At 45.0% G+C, this 24,849-nt stretch overlaps 1 protein-coding gene across 12 annotated transcripts in view; it reads right to left on the bottom strand.

Annotated features, from left to right (window-relative positions):
• ZMIZ1 (zinc finger MIZ-type containing 1) overlaps positions 1 to 24,849 on the bottom strand; it is a 358,594-nt gene that overhangs the window by 308,772 nt on the left and 24,973 nt on the right. For 10 of the 12 annotated variants that reach the window (XM_068950527.1, XM_068950536.1, XM_068950535.1 and 7 more), the window contains exon 2: positions 3,676 to 3,794. The gene's annotated coding sequence lies outside the window, so the exon portion shown is untranslated. Of the gene's footprint in view, positions 1 to 3,668; positions 3,795 to 24,849 lie in introns of all 12 variants that reach the window. The other 2 variants (XM_068950537.1, XM_068950529.1) reach the window with 1 other exon arrangement.

Below are 24,849 nucleotides of genomic sequence, written 5' to 3'. Positions count from 1 at the left end.
ATTTAAGAGCAAGTTGATTTCAGCTTTCAATATCTCACTTTTTGTGCATTTCAAATTGACAAACAGGCTTAAAAATCTTTTTTGGAGGTATGAAGTAAGCATCACTGATCGCTTAGCGATCAGAAACACACAAATGACCTTAAAAACATACTGCTGGGATGGAAATTGTCTTGCTGCTCCAATCAGGTTTTTGATATTTAAATCTTTTCCAGAACAAGGGGGGAGGGGAGGGAAGCACACTAACCTTCATGAAATGACAATCTGAAAAATATCAAATGTTTCATTAAAAAACAACAGAGCACAGGCTCACGGTTAACTTAATTAAGCACATAAGAGCCTTAAGCAGTGGTAAGGCCTTTATCAAACAGGGAGAATAAATACGGCTTTACAAACTGAGGACGCTGGAAGAACATGTCATGCTCTCGTTAGGTGCTATACAGCTTTGACAGACACTTTACGTTTACTGAATTTACATTTTACTGGATACAGTCACTGAACGAGAAATCCTAACCCAAAACTTATCTCAAAGGATTTTGAAAAAAACCCAAGACATGAAACAAATACCTTGCTGAAATGCTCTTCAAAGCCTCCAAAGCTACAAACTTGATTTATATGTGAAAGGAGAAATGCAAACAAACAGGGTAAGCTTCCTACTGACAGATAAGTTATTACAGACACACCGCTTAACATACCACAGTGTCACCCACCTGAAATGTTAGCTAGCAGCAGTATCACCTTTCCTTTGGAGATGGTTCAGATTGATATGAATGAGAGAGAAAGGGGAAAAATAATGAGAAAAATGTAAGTTCTTTCAAGATCGGTGCAAAGCCAGCATTCCAGATGCCCTGCTTAGGAGCAGAACTTTCTCCTGGCACAATCCGAGCAGAGACAGGGCTGCCCTTTCAAGGGCCAAAAGAATTAAAAACAATCTTTGCACAAATTTAGTTAAAGAGAAAACAAGGAGGAGGAAAGTACAGTAATAAGGCAGCAAACAAAAGGCAGCAAACTGCTGGCCGCAAGCCAGCCTGGCTGCCCGGCCCGGGTCCCGGCCCCAGCGCTCCCCTTCAACCTTTCCAGCCCGGGCGAGAGCAGACGCTACCCTGTCGCCCACCTTTCCTGAACGTATCCCAGCCCAACAAGCATGGAAGAATTTCTTTTTGCCTCAGTTCTCAGATTTCACTGTCACATGCAGCCTCTTCTCCCCAAGGGACACAGGCTGCAAGATGGCATCTGATAATGCCGAATCCGCTGCTTAAATACCACACATTTGCAGACAGTTAAAGCATGTGTTTTACAAAGGTACCCTGAAGGGGGTCAACAACATGCATTTCTAGGGAACGTGAGTCACCGCCGCAGCTGGAAAGGGATGTCATCCAAGGCGGGACAGTTTCCCTCTCCTGGCACGGACAGGCACGCGCGGAGGCATGGTGCTGCGCCGGAGCCGTTCCCCCGCGACGCCTCGGAGGGGGCGAAGGAGCGGGAGAAGCGGGGCAGCCCCTCTGAGCTGCCAGCGCCGAGCCAGAGCGGCAGACAGAGGCGCCCAGCCACCGAGAAACGGCAGCAGCCGCGCGCAGCCTCGCGCTGACCGCACGGACGCGCTGGTCTGCACTGAAAGTCACCGTGCGAGGTGGTAACGGCAACTAGACCCATGCCCACAGTCCTGCAAAACCTCTTGCAAGCCTTCTGCTTCCCTCGGCCCAAATCCAGGGAGCTCGAAGAAATTCGGAGACCATAAGGAAACTCCACTGGAGCTATCAGGCTTCGTAACGGCTTTGCTCCACGGCTGCGGCTCAGCCAATGGCCCCCAAGCCGCAGCCAGCGTGCCCCAAAAGCCTGTGTTTCAGAGGAACCCCAGAGCCTCGCTCGGGAATTTGCCTGGGAGAAAACAAGCTTAACAGCCGCAAGGCCGCTTCGGCCGGCTGCTCTCCTCTGCGCGCCCCCACGTCAGGGGTTGAGGGAGCGCGTGCCCAAAACAGCCAGGCCACCTGCATTACTTAGTCTAGCATCAAGGAGAAACGCTATCGACTGTTTTCAAGTTAGACCCAGGGCACCAGCTGGGGACCAGCGACTGCCATTTCTGACGTGCAGGAAGAGGAGGGCAGCCAGCCTTTCCGCAGCAGCCACGACTGGCGGCCTGCAGCCCAACACTGCTCCAGCGTTAACAGGCAGGAGACAAAGCGACAGGCAGGTAATTGCACAGAGGGACCCTAGGAAAACTGCAGACTCCACGAGAACCCTATAGCTGGTCTGTGTTTCTCCTTCTCCCCGTTTCAGCTGAAGCTCTCCAAGAAGCATTTGCCCACGAGGTCATTGGCGTTGTTTGTGAAGGTAGCCAGCCGGCTGGTGGCAGCCGTTCGATACGGATTTAGCTTGCATCCGCATCATCGTGAGTGAGAGGGGGAACGGGAGAGAGAAGACCCCAGGGTGCATTTACCTGTCTCAGCTTGTCCTTGATAAGTTAGCGTACGCAGTCTGTCCAAGGGGCCTGACAAATGAACTCTGACTAATCTCACTGGGGCAATTTAAGACATTATTGCATCACGTTGGCTTCCCAACCCTTCCACACGGGTTAGCACCAGAAAGCAAATCCAGCAGAAAGAAATGTGTCTTACAGACTGGCCTTTCCAATTCAGAGCCCAGCAAGTTAGCATAACTTAACCCAGCACTGAGAAGGGCTTTAAGACATCAAATCGTGAACTGGAATGGCTGAGGTCTAGACAGAAGATATTGCCGCCACTACAAGGAGCGTTAACCTCTATCAGAGAGATGGAAATGACACATTGAATCACTGCAGCCAGTTCCTGAGCAAACACAAATCAAGACTTTGATTTTTAACATTAATATATACATATGCCATTTGTCTTGCCACTGACCTGAGTTTACTCAAGCAGCTCATGGTGCTCTAAGAATCATGGCACTAATGTTTTCTTTTTATAGATCTGAGACATAAATTGTGTCTTGAAGTGGAAAGATGGATGTGGATTACATGTAGATCACATCATCAGATACAACTACAAAATTTAATTGCTTACAAGTACTACAAAGAAAATACTGCATTTGAACGAGAGTCCAAATCCATCCATCACATTCTGGTACTCCTGCCCACAACTAAAAAAAGCCTAGAGAGGTGCAGAAATACCGACTGTTTCCAGATCTCCACAAAACGCACCACTCAACTTTGGAGCTGGAGCTCCAGCTGGTTCCTCTCTTAATTGTCAGTGGTACCACCAACCATGGAATCATGAAGGACCCCCACAGGAGACATTTAAGCAAAAAGAAAAAAAGAGTCCACTATAGGAGACCCTATTCTTCAACTTGGCTTCTCCAGACTTAACTTACTGTATTTTCATCTGAGCTGACATTTAGATAGAGACTCAGTTAATCAGTTTGCAAAACAACAGTTATATTATTTTTTTCCCCCACAAACATTTGAAGCGTATCTTGTTCTACAGTTTTTCCCAGCTGACTGCATCCTGCATACAGAAGTGGAATGGAAAGTGCACGAACCTTTGCTTTGCATGAGACTATTAAAGGCAACACAACAGCAATTCACATTAACCAGAAGACTTGTCTAAACTCTATGTAGACAAGCTACTTCTAACATCACCCTTCTTTCCCCCAAAAGGAGCTGAACAGGCAAAACATGTAGGAAAGCAGATAACAATTACCTCTTACCTTTCTGAAGAGGCCGCCGCCAATTAGCACATTCCTGGAGCTTCTAATTCAGGCAAGGAGAAAGGGGGGAAAAAAATAGGAGCAAGAAGCTGTTGTCTTCCTCAGCACAACAGTATTTCCTAAGGGGGAGAAAAACAAAACAAAACAGAAGAGAAAAATAAGTATCAGCTTGTGTGTTTTCTGAAGAGGCAGCAGATTACAACAACTCCTTAGATTAGCTATAGCGCCTCTCTTTCTCCAGCCCCGACATGCCAACCGGAGCTACCCTGTATTTTCATGTTCTGCCATCACCATATCAAAGTATGCAACACGAAGGCCAAGTCACTTGCTAAGAAAAACGAGGATGGATTCACAGCAGCTACTAGAAGAGGAGGAAGGTTGAAGGCTTTCAAGAGTATTCTTGGGTGCTCATTCTAACAATTGAGTAAACATGCTTCAGCCAGGCTCACACACACTTCTGTAAAAATTCAAATGCATCACTTTTACTAGCAGAATAGCTGGCAAAAGGCAAATTTCAACTTGCGCACTGACTATATAGGTACATACAGACTTAAATAGCATACATTCAAGTGCTTATATTCTCTTCCCAGCAGGATCATACGTAAAACTGTGAGGTACATGTGACCAAACGTAACTTCTATTTCTTTTTCTTCCTGGAAGATGACAACTTATTCCACCCTTACTAAAACCTTTATTAATAAAACAACAGCAACGAGAAAACTGAAATATCAGAGCGGAGGGAACCAGTAAGCCTTCTCTTGACTAACGCTGCCATTTAGAAGTCAATTTTTCTCAGCTCCACTCCCATAAAACCCTAACCCCTCACTCAGCCCTGTATCTGAGGCTCTGTCTTTGCCCCATTCCTAGCATGAAGGTACGGAAACTTTGAGATGCTCAGATTTCACGGGCCCCTCCCTACCTCCAGTACCTGCCTCTGATGAAAGGCAGGCAAATCAAGCCCACAGTTGTTTTAAAGGGTACATACAAGACATTAACATAGCTGAGGAAATGGCAATCCACTCAAGTTTTTCCACAGGGAACGAGCAAAGGGAAATACTTCTGATCTCTCCTCTGTTGGCTCATACTCACAGAGAACTCCCGATCCTTTTTTGACCCATGGCTTATCAAATGAATTGCTTCTGGAAAATCTGAATGCAAGTTCTCAAAATACGGGAAAGGGAAGGCCGATGCTATTTTCCATTTCTCCACACACCTCCATCATCCCCAGAATAGACGGTTACCCCCTCTGCTAACGATATGGAACTGCGGATGGATCCTCGTCTCCCAAGAGGGTCCAATGAATGCAAGAGGGGTCCAACAAACTGGAGACAACATAAAAGGCCGCTAGCAGGAGAACAGCCCCCGCAAGCTGGCCATGTCTGTCCAGTTCTAACTGGCCAGAGCTCCTGCATTTCTCTAGGGGGCAAAAGCTCTGCTCCTCACTCCTGTCAGCAAGCCTAAAGCTGCAAGAATAACCCTGACCAGATTCCCCTCTAGATAGGCAACAATTTAAAGAATTCGTGAAGTAACTGTGGCAGTGTAAATACAAAATGAAAGACTAAGTAAAGATCACAGGAAAAGATGCACAGAGAAAACACGCTATAAGAGAGAAACAACCAGATCAGCGATTCAAACCATCATCTGCTTTGTTACATGGACCCATAGATAGGTTCAGGCTCTGACCAGACAGAAGAGTAGAACCTGAGATTAAAAAAAAAAAACAAATCCGTTCAAAAATCCTTTCCACATGATTTAATTCTACTTTCTTCATGTCTTCTACCCCTCACTCGCATGCCAGCTTTCTGTTAGATTTCACTCCTCTTTGTACTAACTGATGCAAAGCAACTTAAACCAACATTTGGAGTACTCAAAACATAATACTTTCTAAAAAGAGAGAAATGGCACTCAGCCCACCTTGTGGAGATCCGAAAAGAAATGACCATCAGCGAATCGGTTTTGACATGTGTACTTCCTGAGGCAACACGCTAATCGATACTTACTGAGCAGCTCTGCACAGACCAGGCTGCAAAATACAAGAAAAAATTATCCCCCCCTCAACCACACACATGGTTTAGTACCCATAAATCAAATGCATCCTTTGCTTTTCTTTTTAATTATTAAAGCAAAAGGATGCTTTAGGCAGCATTTTTCTCTACTAAGAAAAAAACCCCACATAAGTCAGGTAAAGTCAGTTAAGAATTGATATATTAGTTGCATTTCAAGTGCTTAAAAAAATTTTACTCCTTCATCCTCTTACTGTCAGGAGAAAAAAAATTAAAATAGATGTACGAGATTTAGGGGGGAGCACATTTTTAATCAAGCATAAAATCAAGAGACATCAAAAAAGAAGGCTAAGTGCAAAAACCTAAGGTTTATTAGCAACATTCTCAGGAAGACAGAAATCTGTCATAAGTACCACTTAGGGATGTAGCTTCAACTCAGACATCGCTTCCCCCAAAGAAAATGAGATTGTTCTGTTCTCAAATCCTCAGGCAACAAAATATGAAATAAAATGAAGTGAAATAAAGCTTTCCCCAAAAGTCAACATCTAATTGGAGAAATCTAGCTAAATGACTTATACCAAAAGTCTTCACTGAATTTCTGTCAAGGCCAGAGATAACTTATATAAGAAAAATGTCAAAATGTTTTAGGCACACAGCTACTACAGAAAGGAGACAAACAGATGCGATATCGAAACCCAGCAATTCACTGCCATCAACATTAGGTAAGCAAAGAGGCGTATGTAAGCACAAGCACCCTCACACAGTGTGGGACACTGCTTCTGCCGTGCGTCTAGCTCAGTTGCTTTCCTGTATCTTGGTATCTTGCCCTTAATAAGCCCCAGCTCCACCAGCTGGAGCTGGGTTTTCCTTAAAGCTCACACTGTGCATGGTGGTTCTGGACAGCGCTCATGCTGCAGACTCAAAACTGGAGCAGGTACTCCAAAAAGCGACTTTGATGACTCAAAACCTTTCTTTCTGAAGCATCAGTGTTGAGTTTATCCCTCTTGTTGCATGATGAGAATCCAGTGTTTGCTACAGGTGTTGCTCCAGCCCAACCTGCTTCCCACAGTTAAAAGCAAAGAGCTTGCACCACATTTGCCAAGATATTATTCTTCGTTTTAATGATTCAGAGACTTTTTAAGTTCATAAAATACAATGTTTTGGGAAAGTAACTCCCCTCATTGCCAGTCTGTACCATACAATTGGCAAAGAGCGTGCACACCCAGTCTTGTCCGACACTTGCCAAGAGCTCCCTCGGCAGCAGGCCTTCTTCCAGCTGGAAGAAAAGCCGTTTGGGGAACCAGTCTGTGAAAGGTGGCCTTCACTATACACAACCAACCTGGAAGACTCTTTTTAAAATTTATTGGATTTCCTAGCTCTATTTCCCAAAGTCTCTTACTTCTGTTGCAATAGGAACCAGAGAAATTAATTAGATCAGAGTGTTGCGGTACGCAACAACCTCCCCTCCGCTCCCCAAAACAGTGTTTTTAACACAAGGCAGAAAAGGGTTTAAAATAAATAAGTAGAGAGAGAGAAGCACAGTATCACAACATCACACAATTTACAGGAACAAAATAGGACCTTCCTAAGGTTCTTCAATCTATGTTTGACAAATGGCAACTTCTCTTCAAGTAAACTGTATACTCTACAGCTCAACGTGCACTAACAGAAATAATTCAAGTTTATACTACTGATACAAAAAAAGGAGGGCTTTTCCTTTTTTCCCCTTCGTTTTTCAACCTCTTCATCTTGGAACTATTCTGCCAATATCCACTGAAGGAGAAGTGATCTCAATTTCTCATCGTAAAAAGCAAAAGTAGCAGCAAAGGAAAAAAAAGATAAAAATATTTTATTTTAACCATCATGATGAAACAGCAAACCACCTCTCCCCAACACCACCTTTTCGCATATGCATTCTTTTACAAACTGTGGTTAAACGTTTCTTAGAATAGCATCTCACACACACACACACTCCCCTTACTAAGATATATTAGTGCCTAGTCCCTCCACTTCTAAAGGTGGCAGCATCCAACTGACCCCCGAGGGCAGGGTGCTGCTCCCAGGCTGGCTGCAGGTGCCGGTTCCCGAAGGAGCCCCCTCCTCGCCGGAGCCGGCATCGCAGACACCCTGCCAGAGCGCTCCCGGGCCCAACCCCAGACCTGGCTTTGAGGCCAGGAATGGCACTTCCCTCTGGGGCTGGTTCCTTCTCCAACCTAAGTACCTACACACCTGCGTGTATCTACAGCTGGGACAGAGTCAGCATGAAACAAAACCTGCACATAACATAGCACTCACCCACAGCAATATAAAGAAAACCTGCCAGAAATTAGCAAAATTTCATTTAATTTAGTATGATTTAAAAGCACACTCTTATTACCCCGTCATATACATATATACACACATATGTGTGTGTGTGTGTGTGTGTGTGTGCACGCACACATGTCTGTACGCAGAGAACAGGGTACGCGCTTCCAGCACAAACACCGGTGTTGCAGGTGTTTGTGGAGGAACACGTTTCTTCAAACATTAACGCTATTCCCCAGAACCGAATCTGCACAAAGACAACAATCTCTCTCTCTCTCAAGCATTTATATAAAAAATAACAAAAAAAAAAGGTTATCAAAATGCTGCTAGAAAAGCGTAACCAAAGGATAAAAACATGGTCAGAATGAATCACAGTTCAGCGACTCTAAAATAATTTTTCCTTTGATTTGCCCAGATCTTAGTCAAACTCATGGGATTTACCCATTAGTTGAAGTTTAAGTATAAGCCTCTTTGTGCTTTACTTACATGAAATATAATTCCTAAACAAGGAAGCATAACCATTACATTATTAAATTTGAACCACCTTTATTCAAAGGCCAAGGGTATTAAATATCCTTCTATCTTTTGATTTAGAAGTGTTTACACAAGTCTTTATGGCAGCTAAATATGTTACGCAGATTGATATTCCCCATCTGCTGTCTTTAAACGCTGTTGTAAAATGAAGAAAGCTCCTCCCAAGATGATGCTTGCCCATGTGAAAAGCTAGGTTCACAGAAGCACCTATCCACAGGCGTGCATTCAGATAACACGCTGATTTAGGCTTATCAACCCACGCACAACAGTTATATACCAGTCTTTTCCTGCAACGGCCACCCGTAACGAAGACGCTAATTACAGCGTGTCCGCGGCGGCCAAGAGGCGCGTGCCTAGGACAGGCATCCCACACGCAAAGCCAGCCGCAGCGAATCCCAGCGCGGGGGGGAAGCGCTCCGCGCCTGGAAAACGCGGGGCCTTCCCCAGAAGCACAGACAGAAATGACGTCTGCCACAACACCCCTTTCCCCCCTCTAAATTCCTGGGTTTCTACTCTGTTATTTTGATAGCGTGCTAGCGGTGAACCGGTCCTCCACGCTGCCCCAGCAGAAAGCAGTTCTTCCTCTCGAGGCTCCTCACCCTTCCCCAAACGACTTCGGTTCCTGGATGCAGGTAACTCACCCAAACCGGCAGCGTTTCCGTGGCCTGCGGGAGCCGGGCTAGAGCACGAGGGGCAGGGAAGGCGGACGGGGCCCCGAGCGGCGTTTCGGGAGGCTCCCGGCCAGCTGCAGCCGCTCACGCTGGGCTCCGGCGGGCGGAGGGGCGGCCGAGGCCCCGGGCGCAGCCTCGCGACGGCTCCCGAGGCACGAGCGGCTGCACGGCGCCAGCCGCACGCCCTGCGTGGTAACCGGCCACGCAAACATGCCTTTCTCAAAACGCAGCTCCATCGTTCAGGCCAGATTTTACATTTCTTTTTGCCTCATTCTTAATTAAAAATAGGGTGCGTTCATGTCGGGCATCATGTTTTTGAAGCTTGAATCATTTAGCCTATTAAACCTGAGCCTGTAATACGGCTGTTATTTCTTAAAAAACATACAGTAAATGCATTAAATTATTGATAGTCATTAAACAGGAAAAAAGATTTAAACAGCTCTCAGCTTTTATCAATCATTAATGCAGTTTCCACTTGCGTATCTCACTGGGCTGCTACCATGCAGCACAGAGCAAAGAGTACAAATCCTGAAGGCACGAATTCATTTTCTCTTGATGCAGAATGAAAGTGTTCTTGGCAACGGCAGAGAGGCTAAAACACGAAGCAGGGTGGTTGGGAGGGAGGAGGCTCCTGCTGTCACCGTAAACAGGCAGTGGTACCGGGAGGGACAACAGCGGGGACGGGGGCCCATCCCCTTCCCTCGGCCCCGCGACAGCGACGTCCAGCACCTTCAACACCCGCCCACTTAAAGCGGGTATGACCACCCAGGTGACGCTTAACCAGTTCGATCTCCGAACGCCCATTCAGTAGCGGGGTGGGTGAAAAGGGGGCATCGCGGTCCACGGCCCAGCATCCCGCGACTCCGGCGGGACGAGGCTGCGGCCCCCTGCCCGCCGGCTGGCGCTCCTGGACAAGGGACAACGCGCAGAAATCCCAACCGTCAGGCTGACGGCCTCAGCTCACAAGAGCGGTGGAGACTGAGACAGTCTCTCGAAGCGACTGTGAGCCTTTACTGGGGCAAGTTATGACTAGACTGAACGTTTTTATCAACTCAAAATGACTCATGTCAATTTGGGGACTCGGAAGACAAGCGCTGATTCTTGGCACCTCGCCTAGCTGTGACACAGCGGCTGGCAGCGAAGCCAAGTGAAAACCCTTTTGTTTCGGTCCATTTTCGGGACAGACAGAAAACTTGCCTCGCAGTCGCTCTCCCAACTTCCATCCCTGGCAATTTACTCGAGCTGTTTGGTTGCACGCAGCAAACGAGGAAAGCCAGCCCGGGCCCCGGGCCAGAGGAGCGAGGGCGACCTGCCCGCGCCAGCTCGAGGGCAGCTACCGGAGGTGACGCACGCGGCGCTGTGAAACCCCACAACCACAGACCCCGGCTCCGGCGCACGCTCCGCCAGTGCCACCTTAGCCCTCAAAGAGGATTAATTTGTTTTAAACTACCCCGTGCCCGTTTAAGCGAGCTGTAATAACGGCTCCAGAGCGCGGCGCGGGGAGACCCGACACCGCGGCGCGTCAACGCCCCTGCCCGGAGCCCACCTAGAAACCACGGGCGGCAAAGGCTCCTCGCCATCGCCGCCTGCGCGCCGCCCTCCGCGGCGGCGGGAACGCCCCCAAAGGGCACTTCTGCCCACGCACAAGAAACATCTGGACATTAAGAGACATCAAAAACGCACAGAAAGAATCTTCCTCTGCTCCCAAAAATCTGAACCCTATTGAGTTTTTTTTTCCAGAAAATGATTCAAGAATGCACTGAACTGAGCAACTATAACGCCAAATAACAATGCCAAATGTTGATACCAAAGCAGCCAGGAAAAGCTGCTGTCATTGGAAAACATTTTGTAGCCTGCTTGTTTATCGTCAAGTGTGTTACAAAATATAAAGACGTTTATTTCCAACCATCATTAGTGCAAATCTACTTCATGTTAAAAAAAAAAAAAAAAGTTCCCTTTAAGGACGTGCTTATATCTCATTATACGCAGCCTCAAGGAAGGCAACACAGTATTTAAAGTAATACAAAAGCTATTACATCACTGAATTGATTTCACAACGTATCAACAAACTAAGTAGTTTACAATCATTTTTAGTATAATATTAATCCTTATCTATACACAGGCCTGCAAGAGTAACAGCTCACGTTATTAACGCGGCACGCAACAGCGACAAGCTTTCGCGTCGGCCCAGGGCTGGGCTCAGCCCCGGGGAGCGACGTGAGCCTCTCTGGGGGGCCAGGAGCAGTGCTGCTGTGCCGCGGGGGGACGGAAACCACCCCAAAACCACCGCTGAGGGAGGCACCGGGGTCCCGGACCCTGCCGCAGCCTTCAGCCTCTCGCAGGAGAGGAGCGGGAGGGCCATGCCGGTCCGAGCTCTTCCAAAGCCATCAAGTGCTGATTCTGGGTTTAAGCACTTCCCTCTATAGTGTGTTGGAAGTGGGTTTTTTTTTTTTTTGGATACAAAAGTATTGATCACTTGTCGTGCACCCTTCTTGTCAACCCCCCCCCCCTTTTTTTTTTTTTAAATATTCTTATTTTTTTTTAAAGCCCCTTACATTTAAATCCCTTCCCTCCACCAAAGAACGCACAACTGAAGCGGCAACAACTGGTACAACATTTTGCCTAGTCTCTCATGCACATTCGCTCTCCAGTAAGTTATTATCTGGAATGTTTTATTTTGACACAACAATTTGGATTTCCAGTTAAAAGATGAGGTGGGGACGTACAAGTCTCCTCAGCATTTCCCCTTCCCACCCAAAAGCAAGGCTTGCATGAGCAGGCATAAGCAAGGGCTGCAAAACAGTTTCTCAGATCCCTAAACATAAGATTCGTAACAGTCACACCTAAGCCTAACTGGAAAGCAATGCCACAGCAGTAATTAAAGCCTTGGTGAGGGATTTGCTATCAGAGAAGAGATGCATCTGCTAGTATGGTATTGCATGTTTAACTGAATTATTACAGGTCCACACATAAGGCTTTAATTGTGTGGCATCTCTCAGTTTCAGAGAGGGGACCTTTTATAAAAATAACCAATAAATATTTATACGCACACACAGAGTTGTGTGCACACACACACAAACGTTTGCTTTTCATAAAGCGATTCCATGATAAAAGTTGCTTAAAATAACAAAGCCAAACAACTGTCAAACCACCACTAATATGCGCTCTCAAACAGATTTCCACTTCATAAATCATGTGTTTCAGTGATCTAGTTTCGCACCACCCCAGGGAGAAGTCACATGAACAACAGAGAAAACACTTCATTATCAGTATGCAGAGATCATTTGGCAACAACATCACTGCGAGTAAAGGCTTGCGCGGTGGCACGGTGATTGCGGTGCGCTGCATTACAGATGCAGTATAGAAGAGCTCTTCACAGCCACTGGATTAGCTCCAGGCTTGCAAAAATCAGCAAAAGACCAGTTCTGCCTCAGGAGCTCTGCCAGTGCTTCCCCGTGAACCCATGGCGTGGCGGGAGTGAAGAGAGAAATACAGCATTAGCATTGGCTACTCGCTCGCCCCTTTTGCGATACTTTAGGAAGGTGTAATTTCCATCGTTTCCAGAAGATGTGCTAATCATCCCAGGGGTCTGGCAACCTTAAAAGTTCAGAGATCTCAAAACTGGAAGGCGTTCACCTACTTGTTAAATCTTGTACCGCGTTCAAAGGCTGTGCTAGGATCATCGTTATTTTTTCCTGTACTACATAGAGGTTTTCAGGTATTTATTATACTGGTACTTCATATTCTTTTCTAATAACAACCTGCCTTTCTAGTCACTTCCGATATTTTCTTTGAACCTTAAAAGAAGTTAAGAAATCTCTCTTGTCCCATTCTCCAGTTCTAATGTTTCTTTCCTGTGGCATTAATAGGCCTCTGCTAATCAGCGGTCAGCGGCTGAGACCTTGAATACCAGTCTCCCAGAGGAGGAGAAATCAGTGAGTCATAATCAGAGTATGTATCTTTTTTCTGTTTTCCCCACATCTAACACATTTGCTTGTCCTGAAGCCAAAATAGTCACAAGTAGCACTTGAGCAATACTTTTGCTCTGCAAATTCATCCAAGCACTAACTTCTGGTTTCAAGAAACTCAACATCAAGAATTAATGAGAAATCAAAGCAGATGGCAACTTCTTCTGCCGCCTCCAAAGGACCCTTTACAAGGATCATCTCTTATACAAAACTCACAGTATTCACAAACCCTGCTCCTCCTAACACAAGAGGAGGATTGCAATCTGCAGATGCCTGCTACAATATGATGCAAGTCATGACTTACAGTATACAACTTTTTTTTCCCCAAGTTTAGGGGCTCTTGCGCAGCTCCTCTCCCTTGTAAATTACTTCCTTCTCTATTCAAAGAATTTTAAATTCTCAGGATAGGAATAAATTGAGGTAAAGAAATTATTTAGTAACTGATTGTTTGAATTATCAAATAAATAGACAAGTAGTTTCATATCAGTTACAGCTACTGTGAAGCACAGACTGGGATACCAGTAAGAAGAGTTCAGCTGAGGTTTGCTGCGAATACTGTCAAAAACACAGTAGTAAAAAGGGGAAGCTCAGGATCAAGGACAGAAGCAGTTGACCGAAAGAAGAGGTCCAGACCCAGCAGGGCGTAACAGGCTTTTAGACAACCATCCGCCTCCTAGACAGAGGCTCCGATTCTGCGGATCCCCCCTGCCCCCCCCAGCAGGGATCGCTCGACTTCACCAGGCTTTGAACCAGCCAACTTGCAAAACACACCCCAAGCGGCTGACCCTGCACCTCCTCTCTGTGCAAAACCACGGCGTTTCTCCAAAGCTTGCAGGCAAACTCCCCGGCCAGGCTCCCCACCTCGCATGCCCCCAGGCAGGCACCCTCCCCAGCCTCGTCACCAGCCTCCAAGGCCAGCGTCGAACGTGATGCTAAAGCCGCGTTAGCTACGGGAGCTGCGTTCACGCGCGTCACAAGAGCTGAGGCAGCGGCAGAGAGTTTTTAAAGACAGAGAGATATGGGAAAGGTTTTCAAAAGTATCCACGTGATTTAGAAGCCCAGATCTCACTGTGTCTAAATCCTTCAGGCCTATCAGAAAAACCCCACATCTGACCTTTTGTAGTCATTGCTATGAGACCCAGCTACAAACGGTCACCCTAAAATTTATGCACAGGTATCACTTGTCAATAGTGCTTTAAGCAAAAAGGCGAGTCTGCGAGAGAACTTGCCATCGCTCCGTGGCACGCAGGCGAAGCGCCTGAGCAGCCTGGGCCACGACAACCGATTTGCAAAGCAAGAACCAAGGGGATTATTTGATTCGGCGCCTACTCAAGTGGCCAGTTCCTTCAGCAATCAATACTAAGCAACAAGCTAAAACCTTGTAAGAAAAAAATCAGACGGGATTTGAATCCTTCCTGTTGCAGCAGACGGGACTCTGAAGCCTCATAGTCCAATACAGACACAGCACTGCAATTCCAGAAAATCAATTTTACTTAGGATTTAAAACATATGCCTCTTCCAAACGCCAAAATACAGAGCCACCTTTTAAATGGAATTCTGAGAAGGAGGAGGGAAAAAAAGTAATTTTTGTCTAATATCTATTTGCAGTAGCATGAAAACACTTCAGCATGAGCATGGGGGACAGGGATTAAAATAGGAGTCATGTATTTTAAGGCAAAACACAGGCCCATCCACACACACAACTTTTACATTAAGAATGTCAGGAATTTTACTCTTTCCTATTATTTTTATTTTTGAGGCTGAGTTGAGGGGTTCTTAAGAGACATGAATTACATTGCTGTGACAGAGTAGTGTGCCAAAACCTTCACAAGAACAGGCAAAGCATCTTTCTGGATCACTGAAAACCCACCAGAACAGAAGAGGTTGGGTTTGGGTTTCTAAATGCCTCTGTTGCTCTATTAAAACTCATGCCTCAAGCAGTTAGATTTCCTCTGGTGTCGCATAAAAAAACAAGCAGGGTGGAGGTCCAGCAAGGCCCAACATTTGTGTTTTACCAGTCTTCTGAGGCCCATCTCACGTGTCTTTAGGAAGCCCAGAGGACACAAATCTATTTCCCCATCTGTTATACGGTCACGTCAAACCCCGCTCCAATTACTAAGTAGTTCTTGGCACGGTGATACCAGAACGACCAAACCTGCCGTCCAAAAGGGCAGGCGGCGGGCAGCCGTGCTGACGAGGCGCAGGAGCGGCACCAACGGGACCCCACCGCGATTCCACGGAGCAGAAAGACTCCCCGGTTTTTGTCAGAGGACAGCTATTTTGGACGCCAGGAAGCATGACAACTCCAGGTAGTACAAATGGCCAAATTCAGAGGGAAAGTACTAGCGTTCGCGACTCCTAGAAAACAGTTGCAGGAAAACGTATTCTGCCAGCGTGGAAGTTAGATATCGGCAATGACGAACGGTTGTGCAGGTTTGAAACAAGTAAAAGTACCAGCAGAAAACTGAGAAGCACCACAGAAACTCACCCTCAGATCTGGCAGAACATGACACTAGCAAAATCAAGATTTTAGGTTTTAATCAAGCTTAAGAGCACAATTCAGACATAAATTTAAGTTACTGTGATAAACATATAGGCAGAAGTTGAATCCTCCGTGATGATCGCTGCTCCTCGTACAGTAAGCCCAGTGCTCAGCTCTGTGCCCTAGTCTGTATAGGCCAAAACACACAGAAACCATTCCCAGCAAACAGGCATTTCTTCCACAATCCTTCTAAATCTGTAGACAAATGAATGTAATTCATTATGTATTTCCAAAAAAAAGTTTAATATACAGGTATACTTTATATCTCTCATTTAAAGGCACCTTCTGTATGTATTCACACTTGTTTAGGCAGAACATAAGCTCAGTGTTTTAAGAAAGACCAAGTTACAGTTTTTTCTCTAGGCAAAGATGATTAAAATTTGAATGTTCCACACTGGTGTATCACGCTGCCGAGCCTCTGGGGACCTGAACAATTTGAATCAGCACGAGCACACGCTTCCCAATCCACTGCCGCTTCCGCAACGAGCTCAGCCCCAGCCCTGCCGAAGGCTCCCGGGGGGCCGGCCCCGCTCCCGGCTCTCCCGGCGGCTTGGGGAAGGCAGTGCTCCCGTCCCCGCGCGCGGCTGCTGCTGGCCGACCTCGGCTGGGGCCGAAACGGGGCGCCGCGCTCCCTGTGGCCCTCATCTCCCTGAGGCACTCAATAAAGTAATTCCTTCACTGGCAAAGGAGGGAAAAAAAGCCAAAACAAGCCCATTGTGGCCGCTGCCGTGGTGCCGCCTGCGAGCTTTCGTGTGCCAGTCGCTCGGCCAGCTGGGCGCTGGGAACGCTTGCATCTCAAACCTTAACGCGCTCCCCAGCCGATGCAAGTTTAACCTCAAGAGACGAGAGGAAACAAGCTGTTAGGCACAGATTAGAGCTGATGAGCAGTAGGTAATGACTGGAGCAGCGCCAAACTGTGGTTACTTTTCTTTTTTTTTTTTTTAAAAACAACAAAAACAAAACCCCCTATGTGTGGGTTCACACACTGAAGTTCCATTTTGGGCTTCCTGTGCGAATACCTGAACTTCGACCACAACTCTGCCAGAAAAGCACTTGCAGGAACTTGCCTGAACGGCACAAGAAGCTTCTGGCAAATGTGGCCATAGTTTTATTCAAAGGGTTCAAACAAGTACGCTTATGGATAACTTGGAGGAATAGGAAGTTAAACTGGAAGCTATTAAATTCAGACAACTTTTTTCTTCCAAAAAGTGACAAGACATTGCCAATTTGGTGTACGGTGATGTACGAAGTCTACAGTTAATCAAGAGACATGAAAAACTGCTTCTACACACGCTAATAAAGCCAAGGCAAATACCATAGATATCTATATTTAATTTTTTTTTTTTAATCTCCCACAGGCCCTCGGCCTCTAATTCACCTAGAACATTTTTGTGTCTACCTTAGCTGACCTTACTTAGAAGGATATTAAAAATGCTGACAGTCACACTATGTCTGGCTGGCACCCTCACCCCTGTTCCTTCCATGGGAGTCGAGTCATTCGATTGCTATTATTGTTTCTGTCTTCACTTTGGATGTGGCTGGAGCCTTGCACAAAATCCAGGCTCCAAAGACTAAACCGGTGATCCAAAAACCACTAGTGAAGAGCACACAGGTGGAAGGTTTTAACGGGATGTAACAGGTAGGGGGGTATTACGAATACACGTTCCAGTACTTAGGGCTCGGATGCATCAGTTGCCCTTACAAATCAAAATAAGTCTTTTCCTCGTAACACCAATGTCAGTCTGTAAAATCTTTTCATTTAGGACAGGAACGACCAACAATAAGTTTTCCGTATACACAGAAATCAGAGAAACGGGAACTTGCATGGAAATTACTAGAGGCACCCTAGTAATAAGAAAGTCAATAGCGTTTTCCCTTTATGCCACATTCCAGCCCCACAAGTGCTACCAGTGCTGAGGCCGTACAAGCTGCCTCTGCTTCTCCCGGCTCCAGCTGTGCAGGCAGAGGTAAGCATGGGCACCTCGGCAGGGGCGACTCCTCCAGCAAACTATTTTTGGGCCCTGAGCAGTGACCTTCTTAATCCAGTGCCCCCTCCGCCTTTTTTTTTTTTTTTTAAATCATATTTGGGGTTTCCTTGACTAAATTTCCAAAAAGTACTCCAGAAAATTATGCAACTTGACAGCACTCTGGGGGACCCTCCCAAAAGGTCTAAATAAACCAAAACCACATACAACTTCAAACCAACAGGGCTTCGTTGTCCTTTTCCCAAATGCCTCCATCTACCCAATAAATTACAACCAATTAAGTCTTCTGCAAGAAAAGTTTGTTTATAGGATTGCTGAAGAAAGAGAGCTAGGAGGCATTACTCCAAATACATTCGCGTAATTAGTTCATCCACAAGCACCACTGGAAATTGCCTTGGGTTTCTCCAAAGGACTTCAGCTTTGTTACTGTATGCAACTGTAGTAGTCAAAACATCCTAACCAGGTACTGCAAATGCTATGGCGGTTAAAATACAGAAGATTTAAGGAATTCTTATCAATGTATTCTTCTTTATAATTCCTAGGCCCTCCCTTTCCATTTCATGCTCAAAACACAACTGCGGATTTTTCGGTCGTGCCTTTTTATCAGTCTTAATTGTTAACAGCATTTCGGCTGTTTATTCTAAGACACTTCAGGCTTGAAATCCTCACGTTCGCTGAAGAAACGGCGAGCACCTCCCACGAGAAGGCTGCACCGTCCCAACCGGCCGCAGGCAGCTGTTCGCAAAGCGCCGGACGGCCTCTGGCCAGACGGCCGTATCGTAACTCTGCAAAGCCTCAAGTCACCTCACCCGGCACGCTGCCGAGGGCCGGCGCCTGCCCCGGCGAGATCTCAGCCGGGAGGCGCCCAGTGCAGAGGTGCAGCCGCCGCCGAAACCAGGGCCCGTTGCCCTGCCCGCGCCGCGCTCGCCCATCGCGCCACGCCGCCCCTCAGGGGTACCAGCCTCGGAGCAGAAACCTGGGTGCACCCTGGCCGGCGCATCTGAAGCGATCTTTCCGGCGCAATCTTTCTGAAGATTTTTCTTAGAGCCTTTAACGCGAAGCGGAAGGGCTACGTATGACTTCAGCAAGCGCTGCACGCAGAACGGGCAAGGGTCTTCGGCCACAGCGCGAGTCCCCGAGACCGAGGGGCCGTTTCAGGATGAAGCCTGCCCTGAAGCGTTGCTCGAGTGGAACAACAGCTAATGAACTATATATTTTTAAAAATCAAACTCTCTTGCTATGAGTAACGTTCCTAAGTGGACCTAGAAAGCCTAACAGACTCCTACTCTTGACTTTCTGCCAGATAGTTTTAGCAGTATGTTTCTCTCCTAAAAAGTTATCTCTGAAGGTTAAAACAAGCTTGACAATAACAGTCAGATGGCATTTATTTGCACAACAAACTCTGTTGCAAACCATCAATATTTATTAGATATAAAACTGAAGTCCTCTTGAAAGTTACAACAAGCTATATAAATTAATCTTGTTCAAGATACTCATCAACATATTTTCTAACTTTAACATAAGTAAAACGGCAGTCACCAAGTATCCCTTGTCATAGTCAGCAGCTGTTTTGCACTTAGCTCTCTGCACCTTAATCTTATATTTGGCTATGCTAACAAAATTAATATTCTAGTTTCCCTTCTCTTCTCACACATAAGCTCCAAAACAAAACTGTTTCAAGATTTAAAAAAAAAAAAAAATTTACTAAGTGGTAGAACTAGCACACACCAGAGGAAAACAATGCATTTACAGTGTAAAATGCACCAACAGGTTTAAAAATAATGCCATAAATACGGAAAATGTTTTCGATTGCAACTTAAACCTTTGGATCTTTCTGAAGGACAGTCACACCCATATTTGGGAAAACCACCCTATAGTTAAGTGATATCTTTTGAAAGAAGGAATAGCTTTATATGGTACTATTAAAAACTTCAATATTGAGTTGTACGGCAATCTGACATTTCTGCCAGTAATTAAGTCACGGCATGCAGAAGGCAGAGCTGCAGAACAAGGTCCCTGACTTCCCTTAAGCCCCAAACGAGCCTGCATGATGCACTTACAAATTTCAACTCTGCTCCTAAAAGTCATATGCCACCAAAGACATTCCCATCCCAACCTCCCTTAAGCAAGTATGGAGGTAACCATAAACACAAGCCAACAGGACACCTCAGGGATTTTGGAGTTTAATTCAGCAGCTGATGATATTTAAGCATATGGTCAATGTAAGCACTTTTCTGAATAAGGAAAAAACGAACATGTGCTTGACTGAACTTGAGCTCAAACGTACTTAAAAATTGATTCAACAACAGCTGAATTCAGGGTCACAGAGAACATACTCAAGTACACCGAAGCCCTGCTACGCACTTGGTTCGTAGAGCAAGCAAAACACGCGGCCCTGTTGTTTTGTATGTTACCCACCAACATTCACCAATTGCCCCTACCGATTTAAGGTAAAAACATTTCAGAAAAGAAACACACTCCCACACAGCCAATCTGGTACCCACGATTTCTCTCCAAGCAAATGGCTGAAGGGCAACAAAACACGCTTAATTCTTCCCACTCACCATAAAGACGTCTCTTGCATAGGAAACAAACTAAAAACATCCAGCTAAACGATTCAAGACAGTGTTAAGAGAACTTAGGTAAGCTTTACCGGTTTAATATTATTTATTTAGTATTTATATATTTATTCTGATAAGTACTAGAATTTGTCCAACATTTGAAACAAATACCCTTATGCACTCCTCAGATAAACCTATTAAAATACATTATATACATACATACATTTTTCTTAAAATATAGTATATGAGAGAGCGTATAGTTTCTGGAGAGCAAAAAAAAAAAAGCTCAATGAAACAATTGAGATGCCTAAGCATTGTCATCTTCTTGTCAAGAATGATCATTTAGCAGTTCTTCTCATTCCTAAAACACCTGAAGAAAAATGAAGGCTAAATTCCAAGGACAATAATTAAATTATGTATTTTTGAACAAACAAGACAAAGACAATTTCATCTTCCTCGAGCTGTTTTCCTTCTCGGAGAACTCTAAGTTTTAAAAGCTCTGTCTCTTTGCTTTCTACTGCTTCTTTGTCTTCCCATCTCAAGATGATATGAAAATCTGTTGTAATTCAAGGCTAATTCAGTCTCTAATTAGTTTGGAATCTTAATGGCCCTGATTCTATGTGCTAAACTAATTTTTATCATGTTTGATACTTCACGGATGTATCGTGTTCTTGCTAATCTGGGATCAGCACTTTTGGCAAGATTTTAATAGGAGAATAGTATAGAGGCAAGAAACTTTAAAGATCAGATCTTCATGTGACAACGCACCAGAGAGCCAACAGATAGAAGTAAAACAGCTAGGTTTATTCAAGGGATAGAAGTTTTCTTCTCGAAAGCAAATTTGGGGAGATAACCTCTAGTCCTTTCAGAGCACTGTGCATAGGGCGGCTTCTCGTCATAGAAAGGGTGAAAAATACATATGAATACAGAACTGTTTGCTGGAACAGATAGTTTTTCTTAGATACTGCATTTCAGAACTACCAAAAGTAGAACAGAGACCCTCTTCGCTATATCTAGTTTATATTGAATTACAGTTTACAGAATTGTGCACATAGCCCAGAAGCGTACGAAACATCTGCTCTGCTGGAACAAGCCAGGGTGAGTGCATTCTCCACCCGTAGGAAAGCCACAACGAGTAGACCTGCCATGTCAATAAAACCAATGAGATGCAAAATTTCTGTGTATAATCCCATATTCTATCATCATCTACTATGTGAAAATTAGCTCCAAATTTATTACAGTCTGAGTGGCAAATTGACTTAGATACATTTCAAGAGGTAAGGATGTCCTCTGTTGACTGGTAGTCCCTCAGGGTAGCTGTGGGGCAGTGTAATAGCAAACCACTTCGCCTCTGGGGAAGAGTTTTTCCCCCAAAAGAAAACAGCTTAATAGCCATATGTTCATCAGCCCATTACAAAACCACTACAAGGCTTGGCACCAAGCGCAAGACTTTCAGGAAAGAAGCCAGAGGTACATTAATACAGATAGAGCTAACCAGGATGAAGGCCCATGGGCCAAGACAGGAGAAATGTGCGTTCTGCATCACCCCTCCTTAGACACACCTCAAAGAGATGCTCTTCCTCCCCACCTTCATATCATATATTCAGAAACCTGGATACAGCCCTTAGAGCTGAGGGTGGAAATCTGGAATCCCGCTTGCAGCTCTGCCCTGGCATGAAGGACCTGGCCTTAAGCACCATGAGAACCTGCCCTCCAAGTACTGAGCATTTATAGGCCAGAGATTTGACTGATAATTTCAGTGGAGATGAAGACCTATCACGCCACGCCAAGGCATAACTTCATATAGTTTGTCTCTCTTGAACATAGCACATACAGTGACTTTCTGAACATCTTCTAGCCAAATCCTTAATTCTGAAAGAACGTGGCTCCACGCACTCCTAAGAAAGGAAAGCAGGAGGGCACATGCGTATATTCAGTCCAAGCTGAATTTGTTATTATGAACTGGACTCCACGCTTTCTTTCATGTAATACTCACAGCTGACTGTACAGTGTTATAAGGTGCCAGAGGAACATATTTCCTGTTATTCGAAACACATCACTTCTAGAGCACATGAACGACAGTTTGTGTCGAGTTTCTACAATAAACTAAGAGGGCTGTCAAGTTTGATGGCATATTAGTTTGTCACTTGTAACAGGCAAAGCTGTGTGAGCAGATTAGACAATGCTACATAATTTAATAATTTTATCATCTATTCTACTTGACATCACCAGCTATTCCTCATCATTTCATCTGCCTATGAGACTACATGCTAGATGCAGAGCCTTTCTGCTAAAATGAGTATACTGTCTACTCGGCATACACATATGCAATTATTTAACCCATAGAAGGTGAGTTTGGCTTCAAACACCAAGAAAATTCAAACTCTAATTCTGGTAACTCATGCATACAAGTTCATAGCAGCTTTTTTAAAGGGTTACTGTGGAACAAGACCAATTTAGTTAATTCTAATTACATTAAAACATATAACATGTACTTATAGACCTTTAATCAAATTCATGGAAGCAAAGCCTTAAGTGCCAACCTCCTGTAAGGGACAAAACGTAGAGAGAAATTGAAAAGTTAGAGAGAAAAAGAGAGACAAAGAATAATGGAAAACCCTACTGTACCAAAAAGCTTCTGGCACCAATTCATTTTAGGGAAGTCAAACACATAGGCGATGCCAGAAATACTACATATTTATCTCTACCTATCTACACATAGATAGATATAAACAGATGTATCTTCAATTACCCAGAACTAAGGAGATAAATAATTATCAATGAGTAGATTGAGGGTAGGCACCTACATTTAAACCAGCCAAGGTGTCTAAAAAAGACAGATAGCAAATCAGCCACGCGCATGTCATCACAGGATGAATTTTGACCCACATTATAGTTTTCTTTCTAAACACAGCTGCCAATTCTAGGACTCCAAGGAAAGTGGGAACAGATGAGAGGTGAACAGATACATTTTTAGGACTACAAGAGGAGTAAAAGATGCACGGAATAAACTAGCTAGAACCTGAATTAGACTCTTTCGGGGAGATACTGTTTCCTCTATGCTTTACTTCATGTGCTAAGCTGCAGGAGGAATAAAACAAAACAAATATATAAAAAGAGGGAGAGAGAGAAACCCAAAGAACTTTTGCTTTGATTCTTGTGCACTTGGAACATAATCTAGAAAGCAAATTATTTTGATAGTTAAATATTACAGCTTTCATAAGACAGGGGACAACATCTCTTGGATGCGTTTCCCACCAGCCCAGACCACAAGCCTTCATTTTTGCTGTAGCGGGATGCTCAGGGCTGCCCTGCGCTGCAGGTGCTCGGGACCAATGACTTCCAGATGCTCCCGGCAGGGCCGTTGCCTGTGCTTCCCGGCAGGGTGCTCATAGCCAACACCTGCTTTCCCATGCGTGCCAGCAATCCCGAGGGACCCAAACCAGGCCAGGACTTTTGCCCCACCTTTTGCCAGTTGGTCACAGCTCAGAATAATCATCCCAGCTAAAACCCAGCAAGGTGGAGAAGGCATGAGCAAGTGCCATGAGAACAGGCTAGGCTGCATTGAAACAAATCCCCTTTTAAGTCCGACATCTGCCCACAGAAGAACAGCCTATCCATTTTTAAAAGGCATTTCTTTTAACTAAGCTCCCCTAAATACACTTTAGGCAGGATTATGTTAGTAATAATTTCCATGGGATTTCAGGCACAAGGGGTACCAGTTACATCTTCCCTAGAAGGATGTTTGGAGGTAGGGCAAGGGAGAAGTCATTATGCTTTAGAGATTTATGTATAAAGCATCTGCACGCCCACTTTCTTCATTTTTGAGGGACATTTATTTCTCCAAGATCTCTGTAGTTTTTGAAATTTATTGGTTTTGGTTTTGTGGGGCTCTGGGGGTTTTTTTTGTTTTTGTTTTTTTAAAAAAGGCGTTTTACCTCTCAATCTACTTCACGTGAGAGGTCTCCAGGAGCCTTTATTACCACAGTGATCATCCAAAAATGGTATAGGAACGAGCACTTTCACATCAGCTTCAGAACGTATGGAAAAGTTTTCAAAAGAACGACGCCTCCAATTTTTAATTTTACTCTCCACTTGGTTGCAAAATTTTGTCAGAATTTAAACAAAGAAAAATATTTTCCCTTAATCTTGCCGAGAGCCAACATTAACCGCTGTTCTGTGGTGGTTATGAATGAACCACCGTTCATTAACCACGCTCTCCCCAGTGCTAACCTGGCTGCAAACCCACGGGGACCCCCGTCTCACACTGCTTGCAAGAGATACAACCAGGAAACTGTGCAGGCCAAGCGTGGCTTGGAGCCACCCAAAGCTGCTGCTGATGCAATGAGAAGTAACAAACTTACCCCTGCAACGGGCAAGGATTTTGTCTGCGTTTCTGAATACCTCACTGTGTTATGAGTACGAAGACAGACAAGCGCACACAAGGAGTGAACAGAAGTGTAAATCAGTGCAGGCCATGAAGACAGCTCGTGCTCCTCACGATACATAAATGGATGGTGTTCGAGTACAAACTTCCTTATCAATATTTACTCTAAGTAAGCTAGTTTGTTTATTTTTCCTTCGTGTTGCAGATATTTCAAGCTGT

The sequence above is a fragment of the Struthio camelus genome, chromosome 7 (genome assembly GCF_040807025.1).
Source record: "Struthio camelus isolate bStrCam1 chromosome 7, bStrCam1.hap1, whole genome shotgun sequence".
In the NCBI taxonomy this organism is placed as follows: domain Eukaryota; kingdom Metazoa; phylum Chordata; class Aves; order Struthioniformes; family Struthionidae; genus Struthio; species Struthio camelus.
Note: the sequence above shows the minus strand (reverse complement) of the source record. Positions and strands in the feature narration are given on the sequence as shown.